This window comes from Podarcis cretensis (genome assembly GCF_951804945.1).
Source record: "Podarcis cretensis genome assembly, chromosome: 7".
Lineage (NCBI taxonomy): Eukaryota > Metazoa > Chordata > Lepidosauria > Squamata > Lacertidae > Podarcis > Podarcis cretensis.
In genome coordinates, this window is record NC_137176.1 from 63,204,742 (window position 1) to 63,232,227 (window position 27,486).

Here is a 27,486-nt window from a genome sequence, read left to right on the forward strand (position 1 = left end):
TTATACCAGTTGTAGATAGTAAACCCCTCTGCACTTTTCCAGTTGAACCCCAGCTCCATGTGCACTGCCACAAGAAGGTGACTTATCAGATTATTACAAGGGAGGTCCTTGTTGCAACCTCTAAATAAGGAAAGCAAAGCTAATGCTGTTTCCATTTCAATATCTCTGCCAAGAAGATCTGTATATTTTAAATTTTGCATAGAAGTTATTTCATGCCAGAGAACATATGCATACAGAATAAACCCAATATTGATAGGAATTGGTTACTCATGACTTATCCTAGATAACTGGAGGGTCATCGTTATCTTTAATAGGTTATATTTAATAAGTAAATATTTTATACGGAGATTATTTGGGTTTTGCACAAAGTGATTATACAGAAAGCATAACAATATTTATAAAAAAATTACACCCCTAAGAATGAGCTGTAAAAATTTCGCCAGGATGCAACAATGAATAACAAGCAGGTGGAAATGATAAAAACTTAACAGTGGAATCCTGAGATGGTGGAGGGGGATACACAGGTGGTTCGCAGAAGTGAGGCAGAGACACTATAATAGATTCCTGCCAGGTGGGTCACTTCTGCTTACACAGATGAAGAGGGAAAGGAGGAACTGAGGCGGAGGCTGGTGCAGTGAAGGAGCCAATCCAGTTCCCCTGCTGGTGTGTCTGCACCAAACCAACATCACTGCTGCGTCATGCCTCCTGGTAAGCAACTGCAACCCACCAACATGGAAGCTAGCATTGTGGTTCCACCCCACTCAGCAAGCTCCTTTTGGTTCTTCCACCTTATCTAGTGTCCTGCTTGGCTCAAGCTGTCTGAGTGGCAGCCTTCCTCTGTCCTCCCCCCCTACATAGTGAGTTTGTATGCTTACGATCCCAGTTAGAGACAATCAGGAAAGGAATAAAAAATAAAGCTACCAATATTGCACTGCTTGAGTACAAAACAAGGGGAAACAATGTAAGCCACATTTTTGAAAAGGGGATAGCCAGCATTATTTGTGTGTGAACTTTGCCTATGAACATCATCCTGTGATACATGGATTCTTTGTTGCTTCCTTCCTTTTGAGATAACTACGTTCTCGTGTATTTATGAATTAATGTACATGGCATGAACAGCTGTTGCATTCTCAGGCAGAATCAGAAGCCACATCATACTGGAAATGCAGTGAATGAGTCTCATGTAGTTGGGAAGGGATGTTTTCTGTTTATCTTCTCTTGCCAAATATTCTGACTGAAGGGCTGCCAGAGATTCTGTTTGAGAAAAAGGGTGGATCTCATTACCAGACTGGACAGGGATAAATTATCGTTACAATAACTAAATCATTTGTTATTAATTAATTCTGACTAAATTCTCATATCTGATGTACAATATCTAGCATGTTTTTTGATTGCCAAACCAAAGATTTCCTGTCTTGCTTTTAAGGTCACAAGCAGTTCTCTGCTCATACGTCTGTGCCGCTCCAACTGTCCCTCTATGGGTACCAAAGATCCCTTGTCCCATATCAGAGCAGCAATCCATCCTTCTAGATATCCTCCCAAGAGTAAGTGGTGATCAATGTTTAGCTTTCCCTCAGGGACTGTAATTGTGACACATGACATCACTGCCATTTCAGTGAACTTATCCCAGTTTGAATGAACATTTACCATATATATGAGGTTTGTTTGTCTGTTTATGCATTCAAACACCTCTTGAAATATTCTCACCCAATTTGGCATGATGATTCCTGTGGTCAAGGAGCTGGTTTTCATCTGTGTTTGGATGCCAGATGCCATTTGGGATCAAGATGGTGGACTAAAGCATGACTTTGGCATAACTTTGCCCAATTTGGGGTTGCAGTTCCAAACTATGCTGATTCAGATGCCTCTTAAGCTATCATCATCCACTTTGCTATGGTGGTTCCAAAATGTTCTGATTGTGATGGTTCTGAAGATATTGTCACTTACCGGTATTTTGGTGTGACAGTTCCCAAGAGCGAGCTTGGGTTTTGGTCTGTTCTGAATGCAAATGATGGACGGAACCATTCCAAACTGCAGTGTTTTCATTGCCTCTGAATATATTATCACTCAGTTTGTCATGATCAGCATAAGAATAGCCTGTTGGATCAGACCAGTGGCCCATCTAATCCAACATCCTGTTCTCACAGTGGCCAACCAGGGCTCGGTCCAGTACACCTGAAGGAGCGTCTCCACCCCATCGTTCTGCCCAGACACTGAGGTCTAGCGCTGAGGGCCTTCTGGCGGTTGCCTCGCTGTAAGAAGCCAAGTTACAGGGAACCAGGCAGAGCCCTCCTCGGTAGTGGCACCTGCCCTATGGAACGCCTTCCCACCAGATGTCAAAGAGAACAATAACTACCAGACAGCCCTGTTTAGGGAAGCTTTTAATGTTTAACAGACCATTGTATTTTAATATTTTGTTGGAAGCCGTCCAGAGTGGCTGGGGAAACCCAGCCAGATGGGCGGGGTATAAATAAATTATTATTATTATTGTTGTTGTTGTTGTTAGGTATTGGACCAAAAGAAGGAGAAACAGGTGGCCTATGCAAATGGCAGCCCTGAGCTGTTTGCAAGAGGGAGTCCAAGCACTGCACTTTGTGTACTGGCTCCCAACAGCAGACGACCCATGTGAGTAATCAAACTGAGCAGACCTGAATCTCCACTCACCAGACGGCGAGCATGGGATGCTTTGTCAATGTGTTCCCCACAGGAACATGCAGGGGAAGCAGACCCCAACAAGATTGAAAAGGGAGTGATGGGGCCACATAATTCCCAAGGTGGGAAGAGAAGACTTGATCCCACGAATGGAAGCAAAGGAAGCGAGAAGAACCAGCTACCACCCCCATGCTGGTCCGCTGCCTGTGGTTAGGGCTCCAGGTAATGGTGACAACTGATTCAGAAGTCAGTTTTGGGGGGTGGGCAGCAGGAAGTGAAGTGAGTCCAGCTCAGATGGCTGCTTCCCATAATGTAATAACAACAACAGCTAGGTAGATGGCGGCCATGGAGGAGGAGGAGGAGGAGGAAGCATTGGTTGTAGTTGTGGTGGGGACAGCTGGGCTCTGAATGGCACTGTGTCAAGACACATTGAAGACAACAATGTTGGAGGGGGCATGGCAGAATGGGCCCAAGCAGGCCTGACACAGCAACCAAGCATGTCCAGCAATACCAGGGGAACCATGCACCAAGAGTGCAGTCCTGTATGTTGCAGAGGTCTGCTTCATCCACATGTTTCCCACAGGGAATGCATTGGCAAAGCAGCATCCAGTGTTGTTGGCCCCATGGAGCTGTCATGGAAGGCGTGTGAGGATCCTGAAGAAGTGGGGGAGATCAGCCTGGAGGTGGGTGTAGGGGAGAAGGTGTCAGTGCCTCAAGAAGAGTCAGATCTTGTGGAAGGGACCCGTAATCAGGAAGGCCAAAAGTTGGGTTCTGTGGAACATTCAAGTGGGTTAGAGAGGTGCTTCTAAGGAAGATAGAAACACACAATTCCCATGTTATTTAGCCTGTCTCAATCTTTTCTGCCATGATCAAATCCCTATGGAGCAAAGGGCTTCCAACAGACATGGACCCATCCCTTTCCCTTAGAGAGTCTTGTCATTCTTCTGAAGCAGGACTAAGATATTTAACATGTGCTTAATATTTAAACATTACTTTGATCAATAGCCCTAGTGGATCTAATTCTCCAGAGGCAGAAAATCCTTTGATCATAATTCTCACGTAGTGTTAAGTCTCCCAAATTAAACTCCACCTTTGGCCAGATGTATCTGATCCCCTTGAGCACAGTTTGTCACAGCGAACATTAAACAAGTAAAGCTATGTTCAGTGGGAAAGGGCCAACTAATTGAGCTGACTACTGGGTGCTTTATGCCTTGTTGCTGATGCTTGGCCACAGTTTTATCTTTAATTACTTAATGCATCATCAGGAAAAGTAGGGCTAGAGCTGCATTTCCACTGGCAGAGCCCTACTGAAGTCAATGGCGTTTCACTGATCCAGGAGCATTTATAATCATGACCATCATCCATGCAGGACTGATTACATTTTAATTATGTTTAAATATCTACTTGAAGTAGGTATTAAAGCCAGCAGTCAAATGAGTTGAACCAAGAAAGTGTATATGAAAAAGGAATGCTGGTATGGGAAATATCAGGGATATAAATCTGTTTTTAATAATGATTTTATTTTATTTGCAAATTGCTTCAGGGTTATTATTATTTTTAAGTATGAAGCAAAGCACAAATTTAACAAGCCTAATGAAAAACCTAACCTACTAGAGTCCACTTTAGTAATGGCATTTTTCCCCAAAAAAAATAATAATAGTAGATGTTCAGACTAGATCTAGGACTGAGGGCAAACTCATCTTGGGGTAAGGGCTGTAGCTGGGGAAGGGCCATAGCTCGGGGATAGAGTACCTGCCACATCTGAAAGTTAGCTGCCACATCTGGAAGTCATTTGTTAGCCACCTCTCAAATTTAGAAACAGGTCCCAGTACACACACACACACACACACACACACACACACACATATGCATGAATAAAATATATGCATGAATAAAAATCAGCTTATATTTTAAATCACTGTTATTAGTGGCTTCTAAAGGATTAACCTGACAACAAAGATAAATGTTGTAGCCTTAACTTTGTCTTTTATGCCAACCCCTCTTCACGCCTAGCTTCAACTACACTGGGGACGCTGACATTATTAGTTGCTCAGCTCTATCAAACTAGAAATTTCACATTATTAAATTACAGTTGCTATGGAAACTACACCATTCTATGATTTTTGTTTTCTATTGTTTGGTGGCGGCATATGAGTAACTCAGCACCGGTTCATACACAAGAGCATATTGCTTGACTGAATGTCTGATGAGGTACTATATAGTTAGAGTAACCTATAGTGCTTTAACTAAACTTATAATAATCCTGCTACAGCACAAGACAGCAGTGAGACATCTCAACTGTTGGTTAAAATATCATCTGTAGCTCACAGAGGGCTGAAGGGAAAAAATGGGTCCTATTTATTTGATTTATATTTCACCTTGAGACCAAGGATGTGGAATCTGTGGATTCAGATGTTGCTGGATTTCAGCTTCCATTATCTGTGACCATTGTCCACAATGGCTGAGGTTGGCTGGCTGTGGTTGATGGGAGTCCAACAACATCTCAGAGGGCAGCAAGTTCCCCATCCCTACCACAGAGGGAGTGTTGTGAGTAAAATGCACACGCTCCCTCCCATTTCCTGGAAATAAAAAACAAACAAACCAAAACCAGTAGATTGGAGGACTCCTAATGCATCATTTCCACTTTGTAAAGCAGATGAGACAATCTGGAATTGCATATGCAGGGAGAACTTCAGATGGAGACAAGTTCTGCAACATCCCAAGATCAATGATTGTGTCTAGCTGTCAATTCAAGACCGGGGGTGGGGGGTGGGGTGAGCTGTGGGAATCCATGTACCCTGCCAGTAACTTGACATGTTTTGGCATGCGATCTAAAACTCTGAACTTCCATGTAAGATTTTATTTTCCAGCCATTTAATAGCACACTGTTCTATGAAGATGGTATCTCATTTGTGACGCAGATTTATGAACTTGGAACGTTTTGAGTTCGACTGTGTCAGGATGTCACTTGATCAAGTTTTAAAAGTTGTCAGAAACATTGGATGCACTCAAGGCAACAAGCAAAACAACAGAAGCAGCTGCGAGCTCAGTATGGGAGCAAGACAAGTTGGTGCTCAAATAGTATCAGGTGCCTTGGGGGTTTCCGTGGGAAGGAGTCAGCTCACAGCGGGAGAACTGAGTTGTGGAAAGAGATGCTAAAGGAAGCCAGCCTACAGCTATGGTAGTTAGATCTGGCTGGTGGATTCAACAATGGAGGTTAAAAACAACTGACAAATTCAGCTCTTATGCTTACATTAGTGGAAATAGTGTATAATGCATTATGTTTTATGTTATGTTATGTATGTTATCTTATGTTATATCTATGTTATATCTATCCTGCCATTCCTCCAAAAGGATCCCAGGGTGGCAAACAACTAAGTAGCAACAATATAAATAATTTAATTTTAATCTCCCCCCCCTTTTTTTTTAGAGCAGCTAAAAATCTTTTTACTCACAGCTAAAAATTTCAACAATGCCAGGAACAGTATATTTCAGCCATCAAATACTTGGGCAAAGCGGAATGCTTTTAAATTCCTACTGAATGTTCATTGAGAGGGTGAAAGGCACACTTCACCAGGATGGGTGTTCCACAAACAGGAAACCACCACCAAGAATGTCCTGTCATGAATCAGTGTCAATGGCTGATATTGGGGGAGATGTCCTTTTAGAACCAGGCTTGCATGCAAATTATATACAGTCGTACCTTAGAAGTTGAACAGAATCTGTTCTGGAAGTCCATTTGACTTTCAAAACATTCAAAAACACAAGCGCAGCTTCTGATTGGCTGCAAGAAGCTGCGGAAACCCCGTCGGACGTTCAGCTTCCAAAAATAGTTTGCAAACCAGAACAGTCCCTTCCGGGTTTGTGACGTTCAGGAGCCAAAGCATTCAGGAACTAAGCTGTTTGACTTCCAAGGTACAACTGTATTTCTTAAGATTTATATACCGCTTGGTTGTAAAAAGCACACACATATAAAAGCAGTTTACAAAAAGATAGAAACAATGAAACCCAGAAAAAAATTACAATACTTTGAAACTTAGGAAAAGCTAAGAACACTAAAGGAGATTAGAATTCACACCAGCATTTTGAAGCACCTGGGTAGGCTTGCCTAAACAAGATAGCTTGTGTGTGCATAAACTGCGGGGAATGCTTGGATGGAAATGTAGGAAATCGGACGCAAATGGCATCAGGTGGAATCCAGATCCCTTGTCTCCCTTTCACATGTTCATTCCCCCTGAGCTTGTAAAGGGCCAGTGCCTCTAGTTGATCTGTGATTGTTGTAAAGATCACCTTGATCCTACGCTATGTACATATAGTAAAATATAATGCAAGGGGCATTCCTTTAGAAGCAAAGTTTTGTTGACATTGTCTTCTTATTGAGTCATGCCACACAATGGCAAGCAAAGGCTCAGTTATTGTGCAATGAACCCAGGATTTTTGCTCACTCCAGAGCTTTCCTTAAACAAATATTTCGCTAATATATCAAGAGCGATACATGTAATTATGTTATAGCAAATAGAGACTCATCTGTTTGGGTACGGAAGGTTAAATACTGGGAATGAGATCAGTAGAGGCAGCTGGAAAGAGAATACAGCATAAGCAGAAGACAATTATATGCCATGAACCAAGGAAGGGCCAGCAGAACAACTAATAGAGCACATTCAACAACATAAATACAGTACATCACTTCCCATAAATCACCATCACTAAGAATATTTCACACACCATAGCCTCAAGGATAGTTCCAGTGGACTGAAAGGGAATGAGGAAGCAACATTTGCAAATCATTGCTATAAATTCTAGACACATAAACCCAAAGCCTTCTAGTTGGGCATCCACATAGAGCTTTTATGGTCACTGTCCATCCATTAAAATAATCAAAGCAAGAGGCTCCTGGGAAGAATCTCTCCATCGCGTTGGACTTGCAAGTCTGCAAAAATTCAGAAAGCAGGGGAGAATTAGGAACTACAGTGGTACCTCTGGTTAAGAACTTAATTCGTTCTGGAGGTCTGTTCTTAACCTGAAACTGTTCTTAACCTGAAGCACCACTTTAGCTAATGGGGCCTCCTGCTGCCACCGCGCCACCGCATGATTTCTGTTCTTATCCTGAAGCAAAGTTCTTAACTCAAGATACTATTTCTGGGTTAGTGGAGTCAAATCCAGCTTTCAGTAAAATTATTCCAGCTTCTTGCAATTCTATGATTCTGTGAAATAGTCATCTATATCCATCCACTGTCTAGGTGCAAATGAGATCAAAGTGTGATCAGGGTATTTCTTGTAATTACACTTAAATCAAGGGAGCTGGGTGGAAATACAACATTCTTTGCATGCTGGCATCTGTGTGGCCCTCCTGAGCTAACTAGCCTGAAGTCTAGGAAGAATTCTGGTCCAGGTTTTAGAAATTCTACAGATGTTCTCAAAAGATTCACATCACTTAACTGGAAAGAAATGTCTTTGTATATTGCTTTGAGGCCATCACTAGAGTACAGTGTTGTTTTAATCCCATTGGAGCAAAGATGTTCTTTCATTATTGCTGTCCAATGGACATCCAAAACACAAGCATAGACAATGGTGCAGCTAGACCTGGCCCTCAGGGCTGAAATCCACAGCCAGGAGGCGGCCCAATGGCAGATGATGAAGCAGCAGCAAACAAGCAGCACCTGGACTGGCCAGTTCCTGCAGCATCCATCCATCCATCCATCCATCCATCCATCCATCCATCCTATTTTGTATCCTAACTATTTTATAGTTAGGGAGGGACCAGATGGGCATAAGTATGGTTCATACACTGCATCTTTTGGAGTCCATGATCACATGCATGTCACATGACTCGTGTGAGAGCATAGGCGGGAAAACACATGTCCTGGTTTTGGGACTCAGTATGTTGGAGGGTGTGATATACAGTGGTACCTCTAGTTACGAACACTTCAGTTTATGAGCTCTTCTAACCTGGAAGTAGCTGCTCCTGGTTGCGAACTTTGCCCCAGGATGCGAACGGAAATTGCACGCCAGAGGCGCGTGTGCAGCAAGAAACCCCATTAGTGAAAGTGAGCCTCAGGATAAGAACCGTTTCAGCTTAAGAACAGACCTCCGGAACAAATGAAGTTCGTAACAGGAGGTACCACTATAGTGTTTATCAGATTTAATTGGGGTGGAAAACTTGCTTGCTTGCTTGTTTTCCTCTGATGTATCAGGAATATAATATAGATGTAGTTTTAGAACATGGAGTGACAGTGTGGGTGGGCAGGGGGAGAGAAGAGAAATGTTAATGTTGTACTTCACAAATAAAACAAAGCATATGGTTGGCTTATAGGGTGTGCCCTTAAAATTATAAAGGTATCCTTTATAAAGGTATCCTTTTTTTATTGTGCGTACATGATGATTTGTGCTGCTGATGGTCTGCGGGTGGCTGTATGCGATCTCACTTTCAAGTTTTGAGGTGCTCATACTATTTTGTTTCCATATGGTTCATGTCCCATAGCTTCCTACTTTAATTCTACAGCTTTTCATACATCCAGTGTTCTCTTTTTTTGATACTGCTTTTGTTGTGCTATGAGAATGCGTTCCACGTGGCATCAAAGCAGTAACAAAGCATTGCAGAACAATGAATAAACTGGAATAGTGTGGGGGCGGTCTGGTTGAAATCCACCTTGCATACACTATTGATTTGTCAATGGCACAAAAACTCTCCAGCAGCCTAGAGGAGCCCTAAGTCCAGAATCTCACATTACTTAAACCATTTAGCACATTCTTCAGTTCCTTTTTCATACAGCTAGTTTTGTGTGGGAAGAGCTTTGATACTATATTGGTAAAATCATAGTTATCAACTAGTTCTGAAAAGTATATTTGGGTGAGTACAGATGCAAGTGACTTCTATCAGAGCCTTGAAGAGTAGTCTTGTAGGCAGAAATCCAATGGGTAAAGCTTTTTCTTCTCAGACTTTGCCCTCTGAGTGTCCTCCCCTGTCTTATGAATTATGGATGATAGTGGACAACCCAGGCATCTATCCCAATGATTTTATTCCTCACCCAGTCTCATAAAAGGGCACTGCTAAACATGGGCACATGTATTAGTTACCCACTGTAGAAAAGTGTCTCTGCTCCAGGCTAATGTGAAAGATGCCCAGATTCCTCTGCATTAAAAAGTCAGTGTGCTGAAGCATGTTAATGGTGGTTATCTACTTTCTTTTTTATGCAGCGCCTTCACTTGCAACTTGCAAACTCCTTGTCTGACTGCAGTGAAAAATGGTCCACAGCTCAGTGACTTCAGTTCTGCTTCAAAGTGATTCATTGCTGCAAGTAAGGTATTTTCTCCCCTCGCCCTCCTTTCATTTCCTCCGTGTTGCCTTTTGGCAGATGATAGTTTTAGCTGCGAGGACGAGATGGTTGGATAGTGTTTTCGAGGTTACCAGCATGAGTCTGACCAAGCTGCGGGGGGGCAGTGGAAGACAGGAGTGCCTGGCGTTCTCTGGTCCATGGGGTCACGAAGAGTCGGACACGACTAAACGACTAAACAACAACAACAACAAGTTTTAGCTGCGCTCCTCAGACCCCTGACCTGTTTTTTGTTTGTTTGTTTTTTTGCAGTTATCACACAGATAGATCCTGCTTTAGTCGTCCTGGGTTTAAACGACACAAAGAAAACATGCACATTAAAAATCTGTAGCACATCATGACTCTGTGGTATGTTTACAGGCAACCAGAATGATATGTTCGCATACCAAGAAACTCTGTATTTGTACATCTGGTTCCCCTTTAACACAGCAGTGGAGCGCCTGTGGCTCTTCAGATGCAGCTGGACTCCCAGCAGTCGTGGCCACCATGGGAAATGGTCAAGGATGATGGGAGCTGTAGTCCAGCAACATCTAGTGGAGCACAGGTCACCTACTACTGTTTTAATGTGTGCATTGAGCTGTTCCTACCAGAATATGCCTCTGCCTCTGTAAGATTTACAGTGCAGTTTTAAACATAGATAAAGACTGACATGTAGAATTCTCCAGTGTTGGGGATTCCTGAAACTGTCATCTATGCTATTAATTGTGACAATCAAACAAAATGGAAACAAAAGAAAGACTGGAGGGTGGGTTTCATTTTATTTATTACATTATTTATTTATGATGAAAATCTATTGTAACAAATCGCTTTAAGATTTGCTTGTATGGTTTTTCATGGTTTTAATATTTTCCAGTTGTGCACACCCACCCTAATATTTTATGATGAGGCAGTATAGAAATACTTTTTTAAACAAATAATATTTAAAATCTTTCTAGCTGCCCTATAAGACAACATCCTCATTGTTGGGCAGCTTTCAATTATTATTGCTGTCACTGTCATTCAATAAACACACACACAGTTGGACAGACATGAGAACTAAGGAGCGATTACCCACAAATGGAAACAATATACAACCCATCATAAAATAAACAAACTGTCTAAAAACAGGAAATGAAAACTAATATCCTAAAACCGCAGAGACCAAGACATGATTTACAAAAACACATGTTCTTAGCTAATTCCAGCACTTTTCACACAACAGTCATTAGGAACTAATTTAAAGCAGATATGAGGCTTTTAACATGCTTAACATGAGTCAACAGGGTGATGCAGCAGCAATGAAAGCTCATGCTATTCTAGGCTGCATCAGCAGAAGTATAGAGTCCAGAACAAGGAAAGTCATAGTACTGCTCTATTCTGACTTGGTCAGACCACACCTGGAAAGCTGTGTCCAGTTCTGGATTCCACAATTTAAAAAGGATATTGGCAAGCTGCAAAGTGTGCAGAAGATTCATAGAATTGTAGATTGGGAAGGGACCACGAAGGTCATCTAGTGCGACCCCCTGGAATGCAGGAATCCTTTGCACAACATGAGTCTTGAACCCACATTCCTGATATTAAGAGTCATGCTCTACCAATATATGAACCAGCGAGAGCTCTTGCTCTCGTGTCCTCTTTGTGGACTTCCCATAGGCATCTAGGTGGCCACAGTAAGAAAACAATGTTTTACTGATTTACTCAATAGGCTTTTGGTCTGATCCAGCCATAATCTCCAGAAGTGAAGAAGAGGTGAATTGAGACTTGGCAGAGAGCATCTGAACATCACATCATTTGGTTCGTCATATCAAATGACAGGCCTGACCTGTGATCTTAAATAGATGTCAAAGCCTTTCACTTGACCTGTTCCGGCCTTTTAATACTCAGTAAACGCTGGAGTGTCATTGCACTGGTCCTCATGAAGTTCCACTCACTGTACACTGGCTGAACCCTTGCCTTTCTCTGCAGCAGTATTTATAATAATATGCCCTGAAAATAATGACGAATAGTGAAGCTTTCAGCAGTAGAAAATCAGAACCTTTTCAAGCGTTTCAGGGCTGAGATTCGTGTGGCAGCCGAAGGAACTAAAACCTGTCAGGCATTCCTTCTCAATTACAAGCTAGCTCTTGTTAAAATGCACTAAAATTGAGTCTGGTTCCTCTCACTAAATATTATCTTCTCAATTAAAATAGGTTCTTTCTCCTTACAGTGTTGGGAAGGTCTGCTATTCAGAACATTTAGGAAGGCAGCAAGGCCTGATTTGTGGGTAACGGCGACAGGGTGCATGTGGCGTCCTGTCGTGAAAAGCAATTTAAAAATGACTTTCATGCAATGGAAAGGTGAATGGATGCAAATTAAATAGCAAAAACCCATAGCTATTTCATCAAGACTCACAGCTGGTAAAAACAAAGATATTCTCGATGTCTGCAATGATGGAAATGGACTAGTAGGTTTATGTGTGTTGATTTGGGTATAGGACTCCCAAACTGTTATTCCCATCCCAGGGACATGGGCTAAATCAGTCTTCATCAGCCTAGGGCCTCCTCTTGTTTTGGACTACATCTCCCACCAGCCCCAGCCAGCACAGCCATGTCCGAAACATATTTTATGTATTTATTTTTAAAACCCTAATTGTCAGCACTGGAGTCAGGCATAGGTCCGCAGCAAAAATAATAAGTCACTCAAGGTCATTAAATCTAAATATTTATTCAAGGAAACATACCACAGCTCAGGCCTAGTGGTCTCAGCAACTCATTTGCTCTTCATATCAGCCCTCATCATATTATCATGTGATTACATATAATCATTTTTCAGTACCTTTCTTCATTAAGACTTTGACTAATTTTCCTATTCATTAAATGTCTCCCAATATCCTCTTTTATTTGTCTACAAAACAATTGAAGATTAATCACAGTTGCCATGCCTAACAAATTCTCTTTCCGTGCATACAAAATGGCCACCATAAATCCTAATGGCTTGTTCTTTTCAGTGTTCCAGAGCGACCATTCACTACATACAGTACCTAAAAGCAGCTAGTTCTGTACTATAAAAAGTAGGCAGGCACAGCTAGGCCATAGTCTCAAAAAATAAATGAATGAAATAATCAAAATGATAGTTTTATGAAATTTTTATTTTCTTCATCACTCTGCCACAACTTCCAGACTAGCAGAGAGTAGTATTGTTGCTGTCAGCTCAGTGAAGTAGGAAGTCAATTGCTTCCCACTTGGTTTTTATCCATCCTGTCACTAATACATATATTTTTGTTATGAAGAGTAAAACTAGAAGCATCCTGAACCTTATATTGTCTACTCTTGCTGAGCAGGGCCTTTATAACTCTGGGAAAATCTGAAGCTACCGTATTCCAGCACAAAGGCTTCTTATCGTCTTGAATTTAAGACCCCTGACTCTAGGGTTGCCATATTTCAGAAAGTGAGAATCCAGACACAAACTTTTTTGGCAAAGTTGTTGAGCTTTTTTTTTTTAAATGGAATTCGACAAAATCTAGACTTCCAATATTGGTTGCCATACATTTGGGTTTTCCTGGACATTTCAGCAATTTCCACTCGAACACTGCTTCCAACTGCAGTATTCTGGCAATTCTACCTGACACAAGTTGGAAGGGATGCCCGTTTTGTGATGGAGGAAAAAGTGCCACAAATCAATCAAAATTCCTGTTGCTGTTTCAGTAGTCTATGCGGTATATAAAAAGAAGTCTGATGTAACAAGCAACCTGATTTTTCAGGTTCTATAATGAGAGAGACTGAACAGTATCTCTAATTGCCCTATTAACATTCTGCAGCATTAATTGTATAATTTGCATATGCATCTTGAATGATTCCAGATGCAGCCTCACGACTGAAGGATACAGGTGTGATTTTGAAGAAGCGAGGAACCATTTCAGTACAGAAGTATGTCTCAAAAGTCCTGTGCCTGCAAATCTGCATGCAGGTAATCTTCCTTATATGTTGAGATTTAAATGTAATCTGCTTCTAGATTAAAGGCAGTTTCAACAACACAAAAGGAAAGCAACTGCAGAGAATGAATTTCTGAACATTCATCATGCCTGTTGCTGCCTTTTCTTGGCTTGTGAAACTGTAAATGTTTGCAAAATAAACTCTAAGCTTCTTGCTAAAAAGCAGGTCTGATTGATATACCCTGGATATTTTCCCCATAGTCCTAATTCCTTTAGGGGCTGGGAACAAAATGTTAGAAGTTCATTAACCTCTTATGCACAAACTGGATTCTGTAGACTCCTCACAGATTTCATAATGTCCCTTTGATAATTGTAATCAGCCGACAATAAAGCAGCTGCCCAGGGGACCTTAGATAACAAAGTGTGCTCATCAGGTACTCTCCTCCTTGCATTAGAGGGGCTGCTTTCTTAGAACATAGTAAGATGCTTTCTTTTTCTTTTTTTAAATAATATTTATTGAACATTTTCAAATATAACAGAAAAATGAAAAAAAAGAAAAAAGAAAGAAGTTTTATATCCTTATTTTCATTAACATCCTTCCAGGACTTCCCCTCCCCACCCCCTCTTGTATTCCAATTCCTTCAAATAAATTCAACAAGTTCTTACCCCAAATTTTAAACTTATTACAATTAACCCAATGTTAAAAATGTTTTTCCCTCCCCTAAAAATCGACCTCGCTCCCTTCCACGAGTTCCCCTTTTAAATATGCAGAACAAATTAAATTAAAAGAAAATAGAAAAAAGAATAAAGTATAATTTAACACCCTTTGGATTCCAAATTTCCCTCCCCCCTTTTCCGATTGCGTTCCCCAATGTCCATCAATGCCTGTTGTCGTCCTGGAGATCCCACATCTAGGCTGAGATCCTTGCCAAGTCCACTTTGCCGTCTTTTTAATAGTCTTTGCCGTCTTTTAGATCATCTTTAATTTCGAACGTCCAATCTTGGAAAGACTTTATCTCAAAAAGGACCATTTCTTCCATCCAGATCTCTATATTTAAGAGTAAAAACTCCAATTTTATTTCTTTAGACCTTTCAAATCTGGATGTCCCAAATGTACCCACTTCCAGCTTTATCCAATTCTTGTTGTTCATATTATTCTTATTATTCTCTCTCCTCACTTTTCTCCAATTTCTTTTCCTGCTCTCCTGCAAAAATGTTCCAATTCCAAAAGCTTCTAAATCCCCTACAGAGGCTTTGTTATTCAGGAACAAAACTTTACGTCAAGTCCCTTCCATTCTTCAATAGATAAGTCTATTGTCTCCTTTAGTGTAGAGACCTCTGTAGACAAAATAGTGTTCCATTTCTGCAGTTTCCCAGGAGATAAAAAGTCCAATTCAAATTCCATACCAACAATGCTTGTAATGTCCCACAGCCCCTCTAGAGGGATTATAATAACTCAGTTTCCTTCCAGATCACACCCAACAGTCAAAATAGCTTGTTATTCCTTGTTTTAAACAATTTATATCTAATTTGTAACAAATGTAACCGGCAAAGTCCTCGTAACAAAGTTCTCTTTTTTTTTTATTCTTCAGCTTTGACAGCTCCTTTGACAGCTGTCAAAGCCTCTGTTTCTCCTCTCCCGGCACTCTCACGGTCCGCTCCCGGTTCCCGGGGGGGGGGGGTTGCATTTTAGCTCAGGTTCTACTTTTCTCCTCCAGCCCAGTCTTATAATTTTCCATCGTGAAATTAATAACTTTATCAAACTTAGGTAGCACTCGATCTTAGTTGTTAAATCCTTTGCTTTAACTCCTCTACGACAGGGGGGAGGCTGACTTCCTTTTTGCACCTCCCCCGCTCGCTCCGAATTTAAAATTTAAAATCTTTTCCCTTTTTAAGTCCAGTTTCCAATTACTCACGGGTTGTTCTTTTAATCCGAATTTTCAATAGAAGAAGTCAGCGCTCTCCGCCAAATGGCATGCGGCTTCGCTCGGCAGGGGAAGCGGAGGACTCATAGCACCACACCACACCCCCGGCACCCACTCCGTAGCCTTTAAAAAGGCTCCTTCGTGAGTCGGGGGGCGCAAACGGTGCCTGCCGAGTCACCATGCCCATGGGTTTCAGCGCCCATGGTTTTTGAGGGTCCCCGCGACGCTGACGCGGTAGAACCAAGCCCCTGCCGAGCAGGCTCCCTCCGGAGCTCGGAGGGAGTCCGCCATTCGGCGATGGCGCCAACCCGGAAGTCCCCATAGTAAGATGCTTTCATAGAATTGTAGAGTTGGAAGGGATCATGAGGATCATCTAGTCCAACCCCTTACAATGCAGCTATCCCATACGGGGATCAAACCTGCAACCTTGGTGTTATCAGCACTATGCTCTAACCAGCTGAGCTATCTAGGCTTGCAGTCCCAGCAAGAACACTCACATAACAGCCCAGAAACCTTTAGTGGCAGGGAATCAAATGGCACCAAAAGAAAAATCATGTGCCACTGTATAATATAAATTTCACTGGGGACGTGGGTAGCTCTGTGGTCTAAACCACTGAGCCTCTTGGGCTTGCCGATCAGAAGGTCGGTGGTTTGAATCCCCACGACGGGGTGAGCTCCCGTTGCTCTGTCTCAGCTCCTGCCAGCCTAGCAGTTTGAAACCATGCCAGTGCAAGTAGCTAAATAGGTACCACTGCGGTAGGAAGGGAAATGGTGTTTCTGTGCACTCTGGTTTCCGTCACAGAGTTCCATTGTGCCAGAAGTGGTTTAGTCATGCTGGCCACATGACCCGGCAAGCTGTCTGTGGACAAACGCTGGCTCCCTCGGCCTGAAAGCGAGATGAGCGCTGCAACCCCATAGTCACCTTTGACTACAGGGGTCCTTTGTATTTTTACCTATAAAATTCACATTTCCAAAATACTGGGAGAATTTTTTCTCAGAAATAATGTATTGATATCCACAGGTTTAATCTTCTCTGTGCATACTTGGAATTTAAGCTGTCTGATGTCTGGCTGACTCCCTGGCTGATTTGAATACCAGACTGCTGCCTTCCTGCCTAGCCTAAGGTACCTGGATGAGTGCCTGGCAAATCTGACTATGCAGACAACTCTTGTGCAGAATAGCATGCAATTTCATGGCAGGATTCCATGCCCACTTATGAATAAAACAGACAAATGGAAACTTGGCATTCATTTTTGTGGCTACAAGACAAGCTGCATGGTTTGTTGGAGGGTGCCTAATGCTGTATCCCTAGGATGCTTCTGTGGAAGTCAATCATGTTTACAGGAATGAGATGGGCAATGGAATCCTGTGCATTCTTCCTAAATTGTTCATCCTACCCAATACAGTGGGGTTTACCCACTAGCAAGCCCACTTATGACTGGAGCTTTACTTCTTGCAAGTACATCTGCTTGGGACTGGGATGTAAAGCTGACATATGAAGAAGAGGCTTAAATAATATAGAGGAGGAGAAAGAGAGAAAATGAATAATGAATGCATCTGTTTGGTATCAGACACTGGGTACTTCATGGCACACTGAAATGAAATGTAATAATAATAATAATAATAATAATAATTTTTTAAATTATTTATACCCCGCCCATCTGGCTGGGTTTCCCCAGCCACTCTGGGCAGCTTCCAACAAAATATTAAAATACAGTAGTCCATCAAACATTAAAAACTTCCCAAAACAGGGCTGCCTTCAGATGTCTTCTAAAAGCCTGGTAGTTGTTCTCTTTGACATCTGGTGGGAGGGCGTTCCACAGGGCAGGTGCCACTACCGAGAAGGCCTTCTGCCTGGTTCCCTGTAACTTGTCTTCTCGCAGAGAGGGAACAGCCAGAAGGCCATCAGAGCTGGACCTCAGCGTCCGGGTAGAATGGTGGGGGTGGAGACGCTCCTTCAGCTATACTGGACTGAGGCCATTTAGGGCTTTAAAGGTCAGCACCAACACTTTGAATTATGCTTGGAAACGTACTGGGAGCCAATGTAGGTCTTTCAAGACCAGTGTTATGTGGTCTCGGTGGCCACTCCCAGTCACCAGTCTAGCTGCCACATTCTAGATTAGTTGTAGTTTCTGGGTCACCTGCAAAGGTAGCCCCACATAGAGCAAATTGTAGTAGTCCAGGCAAGAGATAACCAGAGCATGTACCACTCTGGCGAGACAGTCCGCGGGCAGATAGGGTCTCAGCCTGGTAAACAGCTGCCCTGGACATAGAATTGACCTGCACCTCCATGGACAGCTGCGAGTCCAGAATGACTCCCAGGCTGTGAACCTGGTCCTTCAGGGGCACAGTTACCCCATTCAGGACCAGGGAGTCCTCCACACCTGCCTGCCTCCTGTCTCCCCAAAACAGTACTTCTGTCTTGTCAGGATTCAACCTCAATCTGTTAGCCGCCATCCATCCTCCAACCGCCTCCAGACACTCACACAGGTCCTTTACTGCCTTCACTGTTTCTGATTTGAAAGAGAGGTAGAGCTGGGTATCATCTGCATATTGATGAACACCCAGCCCAAAGCCCCTGATGATCTTTCCCAGCGGCTGCATGTAGGTGTTGAAAAGCATGGGGGAGAGGACGGAACCCTGAGGCACCCCACAAGTGAGAACCCAGGGGTCTGAACACTCATCCCACCACCACCACTTTCTGAACACGGCCCAGGAGGAAGGAGCGGAACCACTGTATAACAGTGCCCCCAGCTCCCAGCCCCTCTAGACGGTCCAGAAGGATGTTATGGTCGATGGTATCAAAAACTGCTGAGAGATCCAGCAAAAGTAGGAAACAGCTCTCGCCTTTGTCCCTAGCCCACCGGAGATCATCGACCAGTGCGACCAAGGCAGTTTCAGTCCCATGATGAGGCCTGAATCCCAACTGGAAGGGATCCAAATGGTCCGCTTCTTCCAGGCATGCCTGGAGTTGTTCAGCAACCACCCGCTCAATCACCTTGCCCAAGAATGGAAGAATTGAGACTGGGTGTTAATTGGCCATATTGTCTGCGTCTAATGATGGTTTTTTAAGAAGTGGTTTGATAGCCGCCTCTTTCAGCAGGTCTGGGAAGGCTCCCTCACAGAGAGAAGCATTCACCACCCTGCGAAGCCCATCACCCAGCCCTTCCTGGCTAGCTTTTATAAGCTAGGATGGGCAAGGATCAAGGAGACAGGTGGTTGGTTTCGCTCATCCAAGCAGCCTGTTCACATTCTCGGGAGTAACAGATTGGAACTGATCCCACGCAACTTGACTAGACAGGACTCCAGCACTCTCCTGCCCCAGCCCTGCCCCCACAGTGGAGTCTACCTCTTCCCGAATCTGAGCGACTTTGTCTGCAAAAAACTTTGCAAAATCATTGCAGGAGATCATGTGGCCTGTACAGGGCCCTGATGGAGCAGGTGGTTCTGCTAAATTGCAAACCACCTGAAAGAGTCTCCTCCTGCTGTTTTCTGCAGATGCAATAGAGGGGGTGAAGAAGGTCCTCTTTGCTGCCGCTATCGCCACTTGGTAGGCGCGACATTGAGCTCTAACCTGTGTCTGGTCAGATTCAGAATGAGTTATCCGCCACTGGCACACTACCCGTCTCAGTGATTGTTTCATTGCCCTCACATCCAGGTTCCATGCAATCAGAGAGGGTGCTTCAGAGCCAAACTGTCAAGAGCCCTGGTTAACTCCACATTCCAGTAGGCCACCAGGGAATCAGCTGAAAGGCCATCAACATGGGATAGATAGATTAGATAGATAGATAGATAGATAGATAGATAGATTACAGAGACCAGCTTATAAAACACATTTGGGGGTACAATCCCAGAAGGAAAGCAAACATTTAAAACAATGTACAATAATAAATTTAAAATTTTCAACATGGGGTAAAACATCCCCTACCACTCTCTGGAAACCATTTGGATCCATTAAGTGGCAGGGGCAGACCATCTGAATTGGTCCCAACTCCCTGCAAAGGGGAAGGGTTGTGTACAGGCTTGCACAGGAAAATAATATTTCCAGTGAATTGTTTGTATACTTTGGCTGGAATGTAAGACTGAGCTGGCATTAGTAGTTTTGCTTTCAGCCAAGGTTTTGCCAAAAGCACAAAGCTGAGCTGATGTTCTTTTTGGAACATGATAGAACTGACAAAACCGCCTGCAACAGCAGTATTTAGCAATAAGATAGTGCACATTATATACAGCAGCAAGTTAATGCTTCTCACAGAGCTTGTGCAATCAAGAAATGAAAGCCAATTTACATAATCAGTGTTATAATCCATACAAGCAGAAAGTAAGATGCATTGATTTAAATAGTCTCTGGGAATCTGAAAGAAAGTCCTGTTTGCTTTATGGGACCAAGAATAGAATTAATTCTAATAATAAGTAGTAATAATAAAGGATTACATTTAGTAGCCTGGCAGATCTATTCTGTACGGTACTCAAAAGCTACATATCAGTGTGATTCTTTAGTCCCTGTTTAGTACCACCCACGAGAGAGAGAGAGAGAGAGAGAGAGAGAGAGAGAGAGGGAGAGGGAGAGAGGGATTGTTTTTGTATGCTTTTTGAATAATTTCTATTGAATTTTATGGCATATCTGCAAATATCAACACTGAATACATAGATCACAGTATTGCTTATAGCAAATAAAGAAATGAAAAAGGAATAAACAAATAAAGGTGACTGATGAAATAATTGATCATACATATCAGAAGGCTGATCTAATATAAAACAACAGAATACAATAGATGATTTGTGAATGAATAACCTTTGTTTTTACTTGTTTCTTCAGTACTAGCTCCATGAACAACAATGCTCAAAGGCTTTCAGAGGGTGGCAAATATGATACTGGTGTTATTGGACTTTAACATCTAAATGGCATCTGTCCAAGGTACTTAAAGGCAGGCTTTTACAAGATTTCTTGTGTTTGTATTCTGATTGGAATATACAAAATGTGTCTTTGTGTCTGTGGTTTTGGTTATGTTCCCCCTAAAACTGTACACATATGTAAGTTTTATCACCCTTTGGTGTGAATTTAAGGAAGAGCAGAACCGAAATACATTCATATTGCACTTCAGTGTTGCTGCTTGCGTATTTTGTATGCACATATTCAAACAGGAATATAAAAAATCAGAAAACATACTCTCTGTACATTAACTTGGCATGAGTTTCTGTGTACAATGTGATTTTCTGACGTGGCTTTCTACTGTGGATGGCTTCCTTGTTTGCAGTGGTGTCATGGAATGCAAAGGAGTGTAGCTCCAGGACTTTTTTTTCACTCTGCTGGAGTGCCAGGGTAATTGTGGAAAGTGATGGCTGATATGGTGGAACAGAGACATGGAGCTCGACTTCCATCAGTAGCATCACTGCAGCTTTCCCATATGGTAGTGGTGCAGGGCAGCAATGCCATCGGGGTTGTGTGGATGCACCGGATTGGCTCCACTGCTGTGGATGCACAGCTTCAACCTCATCATCCCTCCATCCTACTGCAGTCTAGGTAAGATGCTGGTGAAAGGGGAAAGCTCTACCCTACCATATAAGACACTACTGGCTGAGGGACCTTCCTTGCTCTGGCAAGTGGATGAGATGATAATGAGGCTTGCAGGCTTGCTTGTGACTAATCAGCAAAGAGAAAGTCAGAGATGAGGAAAATAAGCAGTAACTGGATACTTCTTCTTTTTTTCTTTGCTGTGGTTCCTGATCTTTACTAGTTGTTTAATTGGTAACAGTTCTTTGTATGGGAGACTGGCTCCATGCCAACACCCTACTATTCTACTTCCTCCTGAGCTGAAATTCAGTCAGATGCATGTATTTACAATCCCTGGCTGTTGAATTTTTCTCATTGTTCCCTCACTTTAGAGGTAACGGTCTATCAAAGCAGTAGTAGCCGTACATTGTTTCTGAGAGCTAGATTTGAATCTCAGGCAATCTAAAGCTGTGTTGTAGCATTAAAATGTATTTGTGGTATGCACATAAAGCATTCAAAAACCATATTGTTAGGAAAGCATTGTTTAATGTTTGGATAAGATATAAGGACTTGTTAGAAAATAAACCCCCAAGATGGTTGTCACCAATGGAAGCAAAGGCACAGAAAAAACTCAATATGGAGGCCAAATGGCCGAAATATTGGGAACTTTTGGAACAAGATGGAGACAGGGTAAAATTGCAGAGTTTTGAAAAATTAAAAAACAAAGTGCGAGATTGGCTTCATTATTACCAAATAATGGAGGCATATAATTTGGATTAAAAAGTTGGCTTCCAGGTGGAAAAATCAAAATTGGAAACAGAATTGTTAGATCCCAAAATTAAGAATTTGTCAAGAATGTATAATTTGCTGTTGAAATGGAACACTCAGGATGAAACGGTGAAATCTGTTATGATTAAATGGGCACAAGATGTTGGACATAACATAATGATGGCTGACTGGGAACAGTTATGGACCACAGATATGAAATTTACGGCATGTAATGCCCTAAGAGAGAATTTAATGAAAATGATATACAGGTGGTACATGACACCAGTCAAGCTTGCAAAAATCTACCATTTGCCCGAAAATAAATGTTGGAAATGTAATGAGACTGAAGGTACATTCTTTCACCTTTGGTGGACATGCCCAAGGATTAAGACATTCTGGGAGATGATTTATAATGAAATGAAAAAGGTATTTAAATATACCTTTCTGAAGAAACCAGAGGCCTTTCTCCTGGGCATGGTCGGCCAATTGGTGCCAAATAAGGACAGAACTTTCTTTATGTATGCAACAACAGCAGCAAGAATACTCATCGCGAAGTATTGGAAGACACAAGATTTACCCACCCGGGAAGAATGGCAGATGAAGTTGATGGACTATATGGAATTGGCGGAAATGACTGGCAGAATCTGAGACCAGGGAGAAGCGTCGGTGGAAGAAGATTGGAAAAAATTTAAAGATTATTTACAGAAATATTGTAAAATTAATGAGCTTTAGAAAAATGGTGGAATGAAGTTATATGGCATTGGCAGAAATGTTATAAGGAACTAGATACAGATAGATTGTTAATGTATTAAAGGGAAAAAACAAGGTTAGAATATGTTAAGATTAATTACAGGACAGAAAACAAAGGAAGATGGAAAGGAATTGCTGAAACAGTTAATTGAAGTGGAATACAAAAAGGGAGGCGTGAGGAAGTCAATGAAACAAGTGAATGAAAGATAAGCTTGAAAATATTGGAAGTGTTTTTAATTGTTCTTGTTTTGTTTTGTTAATTCAATGTTTTATGTAGTGTTTTTGTCTCTGTTTTTGTATTGTATTATATTGATTTGTTTAATTCTTTTTCTTTCTTTTTGTAATCTTTAAACTCTTAATAAATATTATTTTTTTAAAAAAATAAAAAATAAAATGTATGTTAGATCTTCCCTTGTTCAGTTTTAAATATTAATCTTAAAACTCTGAAGTTGCTCCTAAAGCTTCTGTGCAATGAATGAAAATCAGGAACCTTTTTAATTGGGAGTATTCTGAAATAAATGTGGAGAATAAACCCATCTTGAAGGGGAAAGCAGGTAGAGAGACCTCTGCCACACTGGTTCTTAGCAAGGCAAGCATTGGCAGATGTTTACAGACAGAATTTCTTATCATCTTTCAATAGACAACCTTAAGGAATAGCTCCAGCAGAGACTGGTTTCAGAGAGTTATCCAGGGGGCAAGAGAGAGCTTGGATGTGGCTGTGCTTATCCCTTCACTAGGCAACAAATGAATTTGAGAATATTTATGTGTTTATTTGAAGAATTACACCACTAGAAATCATAAAAATCTCTAACTGGTTTGCAAGAAAGTGATGAAAATATAGCAGCATGCAATAAAATATCTTCAAAAGTGACATAAGATGAGATAAAAACGTAATGCAACTGTGTGTCTCAAATAAAACTGAGCAGTGTACAAAACAAAACAAAATTAAAACATTTAGGGTGTGGTGCTCAATCTCTTGTTCCATCTGTGCAAGGAACATACCCCCTAAATCTGATTTGCCCTACCCTCCAGAGCAGATTGGGACCATGTGTGGGATTTGGGGAGGTGTGGGCCAGAACGGAGAGGAGAAAAGTCCCATTGACAAGCAGAAATGTTTGCACTGACAGGATGTGGTAGTTGAATACCATCATTAGAGTCAGAGTCTAGGAAAACTTGGACTGACACATTCAATTAACAATTCAGGTGAGCACAATGTGCAGACCACATGACTAGACATAGCTAGTGGACTTGTTGTAATACCAGCAGAATCCCTATCCTGTGCCTAGTCCCCATCACCGGGTGCAAACATTCAAAAGCAGGCCTCAGCTCGTGGCGTTAAGACCACTTTATTTTATAAACTACAGTTATAAAACAGGAGTTCTTTGGGCAACCCAGAAAGCCTACTTAAAAGGCCTGAACGAATAGATGAGCATCTCTGAGAAGAATATTCCGCCACTGGGGGAGGCAGCAGGTGGACTGTTTGGGCAGGGCTGAGCCTGCGCGCACCCAAGCCGCATGGCTCGGGTACACTGCAGGCCCCGTGGTGAGTGCCACTTGGCATTTTGTCACCCCCCTCAGTGGTGACACCTGGGGCAAATCATACCCACCGCACCCCCCTTCCTCCTCACCTGCGCCCATCTCGCTTCATTTGAATGGCACATTCAAAACAGGGCCTCTGAAGAGGACCTTAAGGTCCAGGTGGTACATAAGAAGAGAATGCATCCTCTCAGATACCTTGGTACCAAACCATTTAGCACTTTAAATTGGACACAGAATTATAGAACATGTGTGGGGAACCTCAGGCCAAATATAGCCCTTCAATCCTCTCTATCTGGCCCTTGGGACTCTGTCAAAACACTTTTCTGCAGCCACACTCCTCCAGTTCTTGGCTGGAATGTGGCTTGCTTGCCTGTATAGAGAGAGGAACATACAGAAACTGTTTGTTGTCATGTGGTTGGGCTGTACAAAGATAAAAGTTGCATCCACTGGCATGTGGCCCTTGCAAGGCTGCCCACTTGGGAATGAGTCCCTCAGGCTGAACAAGATCCCTACCCCTGATATTGGCAGGGTCTTCTAATATTCTTACTAGACATCATTTTCTGAGATGAAGGGAATTTAAAGTAGTTCACTAAAAAGAAAAAGGGGAAAGACCAATCCACAGTGGGTTAGATGGCCTTTGAAAAGGCAGGACTTAATGGAACTACACGCAACTCAGCTCATACACCTCAATGGATTGGAATATATTGGAGTGATAGCAATTGTAAGTATTGCCTCTCTAAACATTTCACATATTTTTCCAATCCATTTTGTACTGGACTTTCTGATATGGAACATGTGTTGAGGGACTCCTCTAGCAACCATCCTACTAGTTTAATATGAAAGCAAAGGGTTTAATAGCTGGATGAAGTGCACACTGTTACTATTGGTTTCTCAAGTAGAAGTATAGGTAGACAAATACATCATGTTTTACCAAGATGAATTTTTTTCTGACAGAAAAAAAAAGTTACCTGAAGGAAGTTAATACATCAGAAGGAAGTTAATATACGAACCTAATTACCTTCTTCCCAAGTTAATCACAATGCGATATAGGCTTTATGGTTTCAATAATTAATCTGGAAGAATCTGTCACAATGACTTTTCTGTTTGGAAGAAATAAAGGTAACAAAATGGATTGCTAAATCATTACATTTATAGAATTCCTAGTCTAGATTGGCTCATTTGACTTCCTTTCTATTCCCCACCCTTTTCATCTGTATAAACTTCATTCTCTGAATAATGGCCACTTCTGAACAGGCATAGTCAGCCCACAGAGACCCATGCTCAAGTAACTTCCCAACTGGATTACAGTAATGCATGGTACATGGGGCTGCCCTTGAAGACATCCCAGAAACTTCAATTAATGCAGAATGTGGCTGCCAGATTTTTTTCTATACAGTCAGATAAACATAAGAACACAGGAAGAGCCCTCCTGCTATATCAAACCAAGGCCCCTCTAGTCCAAGACTTGCTTCTCACCCAATGCCCATGGGAAGCCCACAAACAGAACTGGAACACAACAGCACCTTTTTCACACCAATTTCTAAGAGAGTTCATTTCTGAGCCCAATCCAAACAGCTGGCTTTTGATGGATTGAGACCCAAATACCTGAAAGAGTACCTCTCCCAAAACCAGCCTGCATCTTGAGATCTTCACAGGAGGCTCTTCTGATCTCACTTTGTGGTGATGTGGGACAGAGGTTTCTCTACAGCAGTGTCCCAACAGTGAAACATCCTTCTATAGAGGAACAATTGGCAGCAGCGTTATCACCCGTGCAGTGTCAGATTAAGATTTATTGCTTTGCCCTGGAGCACCAAGTTTTGTAACTTGATGGATGTTCAGCCTCCTCTGTTTTTTCCAGCTGCTTTGTTTGATGGTGGGTTTTAATATTTGATGCTATTTATTTTATGATTTGCTTGGTCTTTTTTATTATATGTTTTGTACTCCTCCCTGGTATCTGAAATGATGAAGGGTGGGTTGTAAATATTTTTAAAATGAATGAATGAAATGTTTGTCTCATACCCTTTGTCTTTTCTGCTCTTTTAAACTTTAATTTCCCCCAGTCTCCCTTCGCGTTGAATAGCTAATGTGTCGTCTGCTTTCAGCTGATATTCCCTGCAAGGTTCCTACACAGCTGTTGTATATTCTTGGGGAAGAAAAGCTTTTCTCTAAGAAAAACAACATTGATCATTAATTTAGATGCATTTTGATGTAGCAGTGTGCTTTACAATCACCCTGTCTCCATGTCAGCATAGTTAGGTAATTCTCCTCATATTTCAAATAGAAATCTGAGGATTTTTAAAAAATATAAATATTTGCCTAACAACTCACCAGTCTGCTGATGAGCTGACATTGAAAATTTAGTTTTTCAGCTACATATCTAACATCCTACCCATGACAAAAATGAAATATCTCTCTCTCTCTTTCTCTCTCTCTCTCTCTCTCTCTCTCTCTCACACACACACACACACACAGGCTGTATACACATTACCAGCTTAAAACAACCTGGGCCCCCTCAGAAGGAAGGGCAGACTATTAATTCAATAAATAAACAAAGAAAGCAGCTAGGCCATTCTTTTTCTCAATTTGGATCAAATATAGTTTTTTGGGGGTGGGGACTCATCAAAATGCAGTATTTCATAAGAAATGACAAGATAGATATGGATTGTAGCTGATGTTGTGTGCACACTGCTTCCCAAACTGACAATGAGAGTGCACTGACTGGATGCAGAGCAAAAGCTCATGAACAGCAATAATCACTCGGGTCTATCCAGAAAAGTTATGGACAAAGAGCCCGATTCACCTAACATGCCCCAAACAACAGACGCCCTGAGCAAGGACTTCTGCTTTCATGATGGGGGTTTTCCTCCCCACCCCCACTGGGCCTCTGTACCCCCTAAAATTACTGCTAGCTGGTGTCAACAATACTGAACTAGATGGACCACATAGGCAGCTTCCTATGTTACCATGTCTGAATAGTCAAAATGCCAGCCATATTTTACAGAGTTCGATGTGCTTACACCCATTGCTCTCAACGCATTTAAGCACACCTATTTGCTTGAATTGTAGCCAGGGGCTTATAATCTATATATATATATGTGTGTGTGGAATCTACAATAAATAAACCTTGCCTTTTATCCA

At 41.9% G+C, this 27,486-nt stretch overlaps 2 long non-coding RNA genes across 2 annotated transcripts in view; one reads left to right on the forward strand and one right to left on the reverse strand.

Moving 5' to 3' along the window:
- Nucleotides 1–11,677: 11,677 nt before the first annotated feature.
- LOC307219787 overlaps nucleotides 11,678–27,486 on the reverse strand; it is a 30,274-nt gene continuing 14,465 nt past the window's right edge. The window contains exon 3 of the long non-coding RNA XR_013840557.1: nucleotides 11,678–13,900. This is a non-coding gene — a long non-coding RNA (uncharacterized lncRNA). The remainder of the gene's footprint in view (nucleotides 13,901–27,486) is intronic.
- LOC307219790 lies at nucleotides 24,679–26,366 on the forward strand. The gene is made up of 2 exons (XR_013840561.1): nucleotides 24,679–24,767; nucleotides 24,816–26,366. It is a non-coding gene; the product is annotated as an uncharacterized lncRNA (long non-coding RNA).